We start from the raw sequence: 12,084 nt of genomic DNA, 5'->3' as shown, positions 1-12,084 counted from the left end.
GAGTATCCAGTTTCTTTCTTCTCCCTATGGCTAGCCAGTTATTTCGGCATCATTTATTAAACAGAGAGTCTTTTCTCCATTGGTTGGATCAGGTGGTTGTAGGTGTGTGGCTTTATTTCTGGGTACTCTATTTGGTCCCTTTGGTCTACATGTTTGTTTTTGTGTCACCACCATGCTGTTTGGGTCACTTCGGCCTTGTAGTATATGTTCAAGTGGGGCAGTATGATGCCTCCGGCTTTGCTCTTCTAGCTTAGGATTCTTTGGGCCATTCTGGCTCTTTTCTGCTTCCATATGAGTTTTAGAATTTTTTTTATAATTAGGTGAGAAATTATGTTGGTAGGTTGATAAGAAATAACATTGAATCTGAAGATTGTATTGTAGTTCTCCTTCAAGAGCTCTTTCACCTCCTTGGTTAGCCACATTCTTGGGTATTTCATTTTATTTGTGACTGCGGTATATGTGACTGCTGTATTTTTTATTTGACTCTCAGCTTGCATGTTATTGATGTACAGAAATGTTACTAATTTCTATGCATTGATTTTGTATCTTGAAATATTATTAAAATCATTTGATATTTCAAGGAACCTTTTGGCAGAGTCTTTAGAATTTTGTAGATATAGAATCATATCACAGCGAAGAGAGATAGTTTGACTTGTGTTCTTCTTGTTTGGATGACTTTTATTTATTTATCTTGCCCAACTGCTCTGGCCAGGACATTCAGTACTATGCTGAATAGGAATGGTGAGAGTGGACACTCTTGCATTGCTTCAGGCCTCAAGGGAAATGGCTCATTGTTTGCCTGTTCAGTATGATGCTGCCTGGGGGTTTGTCATAGGTGGCTCTTACTGTTTTGAGGTATGGCCGTTTGATACCATGTCTGTTAAGGATTTTATCAGTAAGTAATGTTGGATTTTATCTAAAGTTTTTCTGTGTGTATTGAGACTGTTATATGGTTTTGCCTTTAATTCTGTTTATGTGGCGAATGACATTTGTTGATTTGCATATGATAAGCCAGCCTTACATTCCGGGAATAAAGCCCACATGATCATGACAAATTAGCATTTTAACATGTTACTGGCTTTAGTTTGCTCATATTTCCTTGAGAGTTTTTGCCTCTATGTTTTTTAGGGATATTGACCTGAAGATTTACTATTTTGTTTTATCTCTACCAGATTTTGGTATCAGGTAGATGCTGGCTTCTTAGAATGAGTTAGAGAGGAATCCCTCTTTCTCATTTTTTTGGAATAGTTTCCATATGATTAATATCAGTTTTTCCTTGAACATCTGGTAGAATCCAGCTGTGAATCCATCTAGTCCAGGACTTTTTTAGTTGGCAGTTTTTCTATTACTGATTCAATTTTAAAATTTGTCACTTTCTTTTTCAAGTTTTCACTTTCTTCCTGATTCAATATTGGGATGTTGTATGTTTCCAGAAATTTATCTATTTTCTCTAAATTTTTTAAAAATTTGTCTGCATAGAGGTGTTCATAATAGTTCCTAAGGATCTTTTTTTATTTCTATGAGATTGGTGGCATTTTCATCATTGTCATTTCTTATTGTACCTATTGGTTCTTCTCTCATTCTTTTTTGTTAAACTAATCTAGTTAAAGCTACCTATTCCCGATGTGTTGTTATAGTTGCAAAAAGAAAGGAAATACTGCATATTAACTTCTAAGTTGATTAGCTGATTGGAGAATGTAAGGATTTATAACTTTATATTATTATTATTATTGTATCTAATTATGTTCCATCCTGAGAGTTGTGGTGAGAAACCTTTAGAGTAATAATATTTTGGCTTTTTCTAGTGTTCTGCTTTGGCTTCTTATATCTTACATTGCTTTGTGCAGTCAGACAGAGAGTGCCAATGAACTAACTATGGGAGTTGATGCCATTTGATAACTACAAGGCATGGTTCATAACAGATAGGTTATTATAAAAGCAGAAAACAAATGCCTTCTAAGAAGCTAAGTATAGTTAATTAAATTTTAAAACTGCTTACAGTATGTCATTGCAATGGAACTGAGAAGCCAAATGGTATTTAGAAATCGTTGCTTGGGCCCCAGGCACAGAACATTTTTAAAATTCCATAATATAAGAAGTATTCTTATTCAAAGTATGATAAATATATCTTTGTTCACTTGTAAACTGAGTGGTTGGTGTGAAATCTTTGTTCAAACATTTAGACTGTTCTGTGGACTAAAGGGGAAAAGGTTATGGGCATAGATCAAATTAGTGAAGATGTCAATTTGTGAAGCTGAGAGCTAGTAATAGAAGACTGCTGATTCTGGACACATCACCAACTGTCAGCATTTGTTCTAAAATTTTTGTATATAAATAGCAGTCTAAACTCAACATTACTTATAAGGGAGTCATCCATAAGAACTCTGTAGTTCAGATCTATTATCAGCTATTAGTTAGAAAACAGAGGTTTCTGCCTGAACAACTTAATATAAGAAAATAATTCATTATTATTTTCTCATATCTCTTATAACTCCTGCTTCATATTGGTTACTTAATAAATAATGATAATAATAAAGATAATGATTAATGATAAAATTGATAGCAATAGCTACTTTTTATTGGTCACATATCGAGTGCCAGGAACTCCAAAAACATTACCTTATTTAATTCTGAAGCACACTCTACAAAGGTATTATTTATCATTTTCTTATTGTGAGAATAGTAAAATATAAAGAAGTTGAGTAGCATACCAAAAGTCAAATAATTATCATGTTAAAATCGCCAGATTTAAAAAGAAACATGCCTCCAAACCCAAGTTTCTTCTTCTCCCCAAAAATGTAAACTGATTCTTTTGGGTGACAGAGTCGATGGAGGGACGGATATATAACTTCTCAATTTTTATCTAGACTAACCCATGAGTTCTAATGTTTACAGATACACAACACACACACACGCACACAGTGTTACTACATAATACTGAAGAAGTGTTCAGGGTGGGCGTGATGGCTCATGCCTGTAATTCCAGCACACTGGGAGGCCGAGGCGGGTGGATTATTTCAGATCAGGAATTCAGGACCAACCTGACCAACATGGTGAAACCCAGTCTCTACTAAAAATACAAAAAAATTAGCTGAATGTGGTGGTGCATGACTGCAGCCCCAGCTACTTGGGAAGCAGTGGCAGGAGAACTGCTTGAACGTGAAAGGCAGAGGCAGTGAGCCGAGATCCTGCCACTGCACTCCAGCCTGGGTGACAGAGCGAGACTCCATCTCAAAAAAAAAAAAAAAAAAAAAAAAAAAAAAGTGTCTATAAGAAGTACAGCAATCTAAGAAATCTAAGAGAGAAGTAATATTCATTGTCATTTTCCAGATATTTTCACACTGTAATAATTTTATGTGTTATTTGTGACTTCTCTGCTCAACCTCTACCCACATAATAGTCCACTCCTCACAAGCTCTTTTCCTCTGAGTAGCAGTGCCCTCCAGGTGGCTTTCAGGGAAATGTTTCTTTTAAGAAGTCACTACTCAAACACTTGTCCATGTTGCCTCTTGTGGTCTGTGCCTGGTCAATTAGAAATAGGCATGTACTTCTTGTTGCCTCCTCTTAACAATATAGTAACTCGTACTTCTGTTTGCCTATCATTTATTGCAAAAATTTGAAAACACTGCTTGTTTTAGTTTCAATAAAATTTTCTTTAAATTTCATTTGACCTAAAAAAGAATATCACAGTGAAATGTTTGTCAGCCCCAACTATTCCACACATTTATCACTGTCAGCAACAGTGATAAATGGACATCAGGTGGGGACAGTAAGAGCAACAACTACTGGATCTATTTTGTGTATTTTTAGGTGTTGTGGGTGATGTTTATAAATTAAAAAACTCTCTAATTGCCTTTAAAATAATGAATGCTTAAATCAAATTAATTTTTTCAGAAAAATAAAAACTCTAATACCTTTTACTTCACATGACTTTAGTAATATTTGAGAAATAAAGACAGTTTTAAAGTTTATTGGTAAAATAAAGACATTAGCTCTAAATTAGGCAGGTCAGATATTAGGTTTGTAAAATGATTTAAAGTAATAAACTGCTTTTTTTGACTTTTAAAATTCGTTCAACTTACCTGCTTTGGAGTCACTAGATTCTAGGTAAGGTCTGAGAACATGTGGAGTTAGCCGTGCTCCCTGGCTATGCTTGAAAAAGTCAGACTTTATATGCACTTGTGTCTGGTGTCCTAGGCTCCATACCTAGTACAAAATTAAAATAACTTACCTGACAGGTGTTTCACCAAAAAAAAAAAAATTGCTAAGAGCTAACATTGTAACATATAATTGAGACTACTGAAAAAAGTTTTACATGGAAGCTTTGTGGAAAAAGTGAAATGTGCTTTCAGTAAAACATTATAAGGCATTAGAATGCAAATTTTTGCTTCATTCAGAAGGTTAAAAATTGTTTTGACTTAAATAGAATGAAGCTAAAGTTTTGAGCATGTTGTGGAAGGTTTGTGAACTAGTCATCTTGTAAAAGAAACACCGTGTGAACACACTGGCTAAATTTAAAGGAGTATTGTTCAGTTTTTCCATAAATTGAACATTGGAATAAAAACACAACAGGGTTTTCTTAGAGTACTAATTTTGCTTTAATACAAATTTGTAAAATGTTATCAAAAGCTTATAAGAATTTCAACTTATAGTCAAACTGATGAAGACTGGATGAATTCATCTTTAAGGTTTTATTAAAAATTTGAGTTGACATTAACAGTACACTAATGGAGGAGTGAAATTTGGCTTTCTTTCTTGAATATGATTTTAACATAATATTAAAGAATAAAAAAGATTTCTGTCTCTCCTCAAATTACAGGAAAAAGAAGGGAAAGACACACATTGCTTGAAAAGCTGAGTCTTCTATCAATGAGTAAAGGCTTTTGCCTTTAAACATTTTTTGAGTTACCATTTTGGCTAAATGAATGACTTACTGTGACCTGGCATTTCATTTTATATCAAATGTTTTAGGCCTTTAGTATATTTATATGAATATTAATATATTTGATACACTTCCCCAAATCCAATTTTATCTTCAAAATTAAGTCTTTTTGACTTCTTAATTTGGAATGCAAAAGAGGGCACTGAAAAATCCAAAAGAGAAGTATATGGAATTATTTGACATGTTGTTACATGAGGAGCACTGTCAAAATAAGAAATATTTGACTTTCTTCAGATTGTATTCTAGGCAATGTTAATATATGTTTGAAAATTGTATGAAATTCCTAAAATTCTAATATGCCAAAATATGTGCTATCAATTATATTGTTTCCATGATAAATTGTAGACCACAGAAATGAACAAACTTTCTTGTCAATCATGTAACTATAACTATTTAACATCATTTCCACACTTAACTGCTTAATACTGATGCAGTTTCTGAAAACTTCACAAGCACAAAATGTCCTAGAATATGGTGTCTTTTAGGAGGTTCCTGAAATAATGAAAAGACCACGAAAAAGAGCTCTTGAATACAGATTTCTGGAAACTTTAGAATCACATCCTTTGTCAAATTATCCCAAATACTTTAAGGACTGTGTAAGATTTCCTGGAATTTTAATGAAAAGTCTTACTTGTTTTTTAAACTCCTACCCAAGTAGAAGAAAACTTAATTGAATACCAAGAAAACATTTTGTCAGACTGTCATTCTAAATCAGCCAATACTGAAACTGTTTATATATGCAATTTGAATGAACTCCATGGTATAAGTCAAGTTACCTATGACAACCCATCAGTTACAACTACTATGAACTTAAATTGGAGAAACAACTGATATTTAAAGGAATATAAGTTCAATGTTAAGCATGGACTCACGGAGAACCAAGACAGCTGCCTTGTCCTTCCTGGGTCCGTACTCAAAGTTCTTCTTAAAGGAGAACTACAAACCATTGCTCAAAGAAATAAGAGAGGTCACAAACACATTTTAAAAATCCATGCTCATGGATACAAAAAATCAATATTATAAAAATGGCCCCATGGTTCAAACTAATTTATAGATTCAATGCTATTCCTATCAAGCTACCATTTACAATTTCTTCACAGAATTTCCAAAAACTACCTTTAATTTCATCTGGGATGAAAAAAGAACCCGCATAGCAAATCAAAAAGAACAACACTGGAGACATCATGCTACCTGACTTCAAACTATACTACCAGCCTAAAGTAACCAAAACAGCATGGTACTGGAACCAACACAGATATATAGAGCAATGGAATGGGACAGAGCCCTCAAAAATAATGCCACACATCTACAACCATCTGAACTTTGACAAACTAGACCAAAAATACCATCGGGAATGGATTACCTATTTAATAAAAGGTGTTGGGAAACCTGGGTAACCATATACAGAAAACTGAAACTGGACCCCTTACTTACACCTTATACAAAAATTAACACAAGATGGGTAAAAGACTAAAAGTGAAGACCTAAAATTATAAAAACCCTAGAAAAAAACCTAGGCAATACCATTCAGAACATAGGCATAGGCAAAGACTTTATGACTAAAACACCAAAAGCAATGGCAACAAATGTCAAAATTGACAAATGCTTCTGCACAGAATTAAACTAAACTAAAAAGCTTCTGCACAGAAAACTAAAATGAAACAAAACACAACTATCATCGGAGTGAATGGGCAACCCACAGAATGGGAGAACATTTTTGCAATCTATCCATCTGACAAAGGACTAATATACAGAATCTACAAAGAACTTAAATTTACAAGAAAAAACCAACTCCATCAAAAAGTAGGCAAAGAATATAAACAGACACTCCTGGAAAGAAGACATTTATGAAGCTAACAAACATATGATGAAAAGCTCATCATCACTTGTCATTTCAGAAAAACAATAATTAAAAAAGTCAGAAAACAACAGATGCTGGAGAGGATGTAGAGATATAGGAAATACTTTACACTGTTGGTAGGAGTGTAAATTAGTTCAACCATTGTGGAAGACAGTGTGGTGATTCCTCAACGATCTAGAAATAGAAATGCCATTGGACCCAGCAATCCCACTACTGGGTATATACCCACAGGATTATAAATCATTCTACCACAAAGACATATGCACACATATGTTTACTGCAGCACTGTTCACAACAGCAAAAACTTGGAACCAACCCAGATGCCCATCAATAATAAACTGGATAAGGAAAATGTCACACATATACACCCACAGCCATGAAAAAGAATGAGTTCATGTCCTTCTCAGGGACATGGATGAAACTAGAAACCATCATTCTCAGCAAACTGACACAAGAATGGAAAACCAAATGCCACGTGTTCTTACTCAGAAGTGGGAGTTGAACAATGAGAGTACATGGACACAGGGAGGAAAATATCACACACCTGGGCCTGTTGCGGATGGGCCTAGGGGAGGGATAGCATTAGGAGAAATACCTAAGGTAGATCATGGGTTGATGATAATAATAATAAAAGAAATATGCTTTTAATTATAAAGCTCTTAAAGAAAATCCTTTTGAATCTCTTACTACCACATCATAGCTGGGAAAAACTGCTGATATTTAAAAAGTAACAAATATCAAACCAGAAAGAATTAGATTTAGGAACCAAACTCAGGTTGCTGTAGGGAACAGGGCAGAATCTTAGGATTGGAAGGTCACCACTGCTCCTTCAGTTTGGCCTTGGCTGATAAAAGATGGCCTAATGTGGACAGAAACTCTTAGGTTAAAAAAAAAAAAAGAAGAAGAAGAAGAAATTTCTACAAACTAGAAAATACATACTTGGCAGCTACAAGAGTTTTAGCCAATTCAGATGACTTGCTTCCCAAAATTTGGAACATTCCCTTGGATTTGACCAAGTCAGAAAGATATGGTCATACTTGATGAAAGAAAAGTGAAATAAAATCTCAAACATAAATAAATAAAAAAAGTTAAGCAAAATTAAAAAATGCACAATAAATATGATTACTGAGTGTCTTAATGTTAAGGAGAAATTAAAACTAAGTGGTTGGTAATCTTAACTTTTGGTCATTAAGGAAAAATTTTAAGACAAATCTCTAATTTAGCCACTTACCTGGAAATAAGGCTCAGGCTGATGACTGTTCTCTACCATCTTAGAAACAGGAAAAAATTCACACTCACCTTTCCTGTCAGAAGCAAGCTGAGACTCAAGAAAGGAAGTGCCTGCTCTCCACCATCATGGAAGCAGAACAACTTGTCTTCCTTACCGGAAATGAGAAAAACTTCACAAAAGGAGCTGTAAAGCAAAATCAACCTTACCTCTGAACCAAATTTTGGGAGATCCGGGACTCTCCAGGGGGCAGAAGCTCCCAAACTTCAGCAAATCATCTATCCCATTGGTTTGAACAATAAGGATAGCCCAGGTTGGTATCAAGCAATAATAACATTTATCAAAGGTCAGGGCCACATTGGTAATGTCCTTCTCTCTCTCTTTTTTTTTTTCTTCTGAGGTAGAGTCTCGCTCTGTTGCCAGGCACCAGACTGGAGTGCAGTGGTGCAATCTGAACTCACTGCAACCTCTGTGTCCTGGGTTCAAGCAATTCTCCTGCCTCATCCTCCCAGGTAGCTGGGACTACAGGACCATGCCACCACGCTCAGTTAATTTTTTTTTTTTTTTTTTTTTTTTTTTTTTGTATTTTTAGTAGAGATGGGGTTTCACCATGTTGGCCAGGATTGGCTTGTACTCTTGACATCATGATCCGCCCGCCTTGGCCTCCCGAAGTGCTGGAATTACAGGCTTGAGCCACCGTGCCGGGCCCATGCCCTTCTCTTTTTATCTTTATTCGTATAGCCTGTTTTGTCAGAAACCAGGATTGCAACACCTGTTTTTTTCTGTTTCCCATTTACTTGAAGGATTTTTCTCCATTCATTTTGAGCCTATGTATGGGAGTTCATTTGAGATGGGTCTCTTAAAGACAGCATAATCAAATGAGTCTTGGCTCTTTATCTATCTTGTCGCCCTATGTCTTTCAATTGGAGCATTTAGCCCATTTACATTTAAAGTTAGCAATGATATGTAAGTATTTGATCCTGTCATCCCGCTCCTAATTGATAACTTCACAGACTTGTGTACATGGTTGTTTTTTTTTAGCATCACTGGTCTGTGTAATTCAGTGCATTTTTGTAGTGGCTGGTGATGATCTTTTCTTTCCATATTAAATTCTACTTTCAGGAGCTCTTGTAAGATAGATCTGCTGGTAATGAATTCCCTCAGCATTTGCTTGCCTGAAAATGTTCTTATTTCTCCTTCACTTATGACACTTAGTTTTGCTGGACTTGAAATTCCAGGTTGAAATTTTTTTCTTTAAGTAGTTGAATATCTCTTCTGGCTTGTGGGGTTTCAGCTGAGCAGTTCACTGTTAGTCTGATGGGATTCCTTTTGTAGGTGACCTTGTCTTTCTCGCTAGCTGCCTTTGACAAGTTTTATTTCATTTTGATCTTGGAGAACCTGATGATTATGTGTCTTAGAGATGTTCTTCTTGTGGCATATCTGAGCTTCTCTAGATTTCCTGAATTCAATGTTGTTCTATCTGGCTAGGTTGGGGAAATTCTGATGAATGATATTCTGAAATATGTTTTCCAATTTGGTTACATTTTTGTCATCTCTTTCAGGTACATTAATATGGCATATATTTCACCTTTTTACATAATACTTTATTTCTCAAAGGTTTTGTTCATTCCTTTTTATTCTTTTCCCCCATTCTTGCCTCTTTTCTTTCAGAAAGCCAGTTTTCAAGCTCTGAGACTCTTACCTTTGCTTGATCTATTCTACTAGGTGGTCTTGCACATGAGATGGTGCCGGTCTGACCTCAGCACTCCTTAGTCTGCTTGCCTCTCCCAGGACCCCAGCCTGGCAACACCTGCTTACAGGGCACCCTTGGGTGCCCACACACATTACAAAAATTTTTATAAGGCAATCACACACAATTACATGTGGCTGCATTATAAAAATTCATGTAGTGTGCTTTTCAGCTCTATCACATCAGTTTATTCTTTTTTTAAAAGCTGTACTTCAGGTTATAGGGTACACATGCAGATCATGCAGAATTGTTGCATAGGTACGCATATGGCAATGTGGTTTCCTGCCTCCATCCCGTCACATACATCTGGCATTTCTCTTCAGGTAATCCCTCCCTGACTTCCCCAACCCCTGGTGTCCCCCTGTTGGCCACCCCCAAAAACACCCCAGTGTGTGATGCACCCCTCCCTGTGTCCATGTGTTATCATTATTCATCACCTGCCTATGAGTGAGAACATGCAGTGTTGGATTTTCTTTCTTCTGTCAGTTTGCTGAGAATGATGGTTTCCAGATTGATTCATGTCCCTACAAAGGACACAAACTCATCGTTTTTTGTGGCTGCATAATATTCCATGGTGTATGTGTGTCATATTTTCCTTGTCCAGTCTATCGTCTCTGGACATTTGGGTTGTTTTCAGGTCTTTGCCATTGTAAACAGTGCCACTGTGAACATACGTGTGCATGTGTCTTTATAATAGAATGATTTATAATCCTTTGGGTATATACCCAGTAATGGGATTGCTGGGTCAAATAGAATTACTATTTCCAGGCCCTTGAGCAAGTGCCACACTGCCTTCCACAAATGGTTCAACTAGTTTGTACTCCTAGAAACAGTGTAAAAGTGTTCCTATTTCTCCACATGCTCTCTGGTATCTGTTGTCTCCAGATTTTTTAATGGTCACCATTCTAACTGGCATGAGGTGATATATATCTTCTTTTCAAAAGTGTCTGTTCATATCCTTTGTCCACTTTTGTTTTTTTCCTTGTAAATCTGTTTTATTTCTTTGTAGATTATGGATATCAGCCATTTGTCAGATGGGTAGATTGCAAAAATTGTTTCTCATTCTGCTGGTTGCTGGTTCACTCTAATGATGGTTTTTTTTGCTGTACATAAGCTCTGGAGTTTAATAAGGTCCCATTTGTCTATTTTCCTTTTTGTTGCCAATGCTTTTGGTGTTTTAGTCATGAAGTACTTGCCTACACCTATGTCCTGAATGGCTTTGCCTATTTTTTGTCTAGATTTTTTTATGGCATTAGGTCTTATGTCTAGATCTTTAATCCATCTGGAGGTAATTCTACTGTAAGGTGAAAGGAAGAGGTCCAGTTTCTGCTTTCTGGACACTGGTAGCCTGTTTTCCCAACAACAATTATTAAACAAGAAATCCTTTTCCCATTGCTTGTCTTTGTCAGGTTTGTCAAAGATGAGATGGTTGTGGATGTGTGCCATTGCCACCAGGACCTCTGTTCTGTTCCACTGGTCTATTTCTCTGTTTTAGTACCAGTACCATGCTGTTTTGATTACTGTAGCTTTGTATTATAGTTTGAAATCGGGTAGCATGATGCCTCTGGCTTTGTTCTTTTTGCTTAGCATTGTCTTGGCTATGCACACTCTCTTTTGATTCCATATGAAGTTTAAGGTGGGTTTTTCCAGTTCTGTGAATAAGATCATTGGTAGCTTGAGGGGGACAGCATTGAATCTATAAATTACTTTGGGTAGTATGGATATTTTCAAGATATTGATTCTTTCTACAAATATGGAATGCTTCATGAATTTTTAGGTCCTCCTTGAGCAGTGGCCATGCTAATCTTCTCTGAATCATTCCAATTTTAATATATGTGCTGCCAAAGTGAGCACCAGTAATGTTGTTTATACTGGATATATTGCCTGTTAGCTCCTGCGATGTTTTACAATGATTTTTGGCCTCCTTGCATTGGATGATGACATACTTCTTTCACTCAGTGAACTTTGTTTCTACCCACATTCTGAATTCTACTTGTATCATTGCAGACATGTCAGCCTCTGGCCAGTTCTGAAAACTTGAACAGGCTGAACAGTTGATGTAATCATCTGGAGGAAAGAAGGCATGCTGACTTCTTGAGTTTCAGTGTTCTTGCACAGATTCTTCCTCATCTTTATGAGCTTATTGACCTTCAACCTTTGAGGTTGCTGACCTTTGCACAGGATATTTTTCTTTTATCATATTTGATGACCTTGAGGGTTTGATTGTGGTTTAAGGTAGAATCAGGCAGCTGCCTTTGGTTTTGGAGGATTTTGGGGGGCAAAATTCATCTCTCAATTCCTGG

General features: G+C 36.1%; 1 non-coding gene across 1 annotated transcript; it reads right to left on the bottom strand.

The window, feature by feature from the left end:
* Positions 1-11,528: 11,528 nt before the first annotated feature.
* On the bottom strand, positions 11,529-11,635 carry LOC141583226 (U6 spliceosomal RNA). The gene has a single exon (XR_012515919.1). It is a non-coding gene; the product is annotated as a U6 spliceosomal RNA (small nuclear RNA).
* Positions 11,636-12,084: the final 449 nt, after the last annotated feature.

The sequence above is a fragment of the Saimiri boliviensis genome (assembly GCF_048565385.1).
Source record: "Saimiri boliviensis isolate mSaiBol1 chromosome 19 unlocalized genomic scaffold, mSaiBol1.pri SUPER_19_unloc_1, whole genome shotgun sequence".
Classification (NCBI taxonomy): Eukaryota; Metazoa; Chordata; class Mammalia; order Primates; family Cebidae; genus Saimiri; species Saimiri boliviensis.
This window is presented reverse-complemented; position numbering and strand designations above follow the sequence as displayed.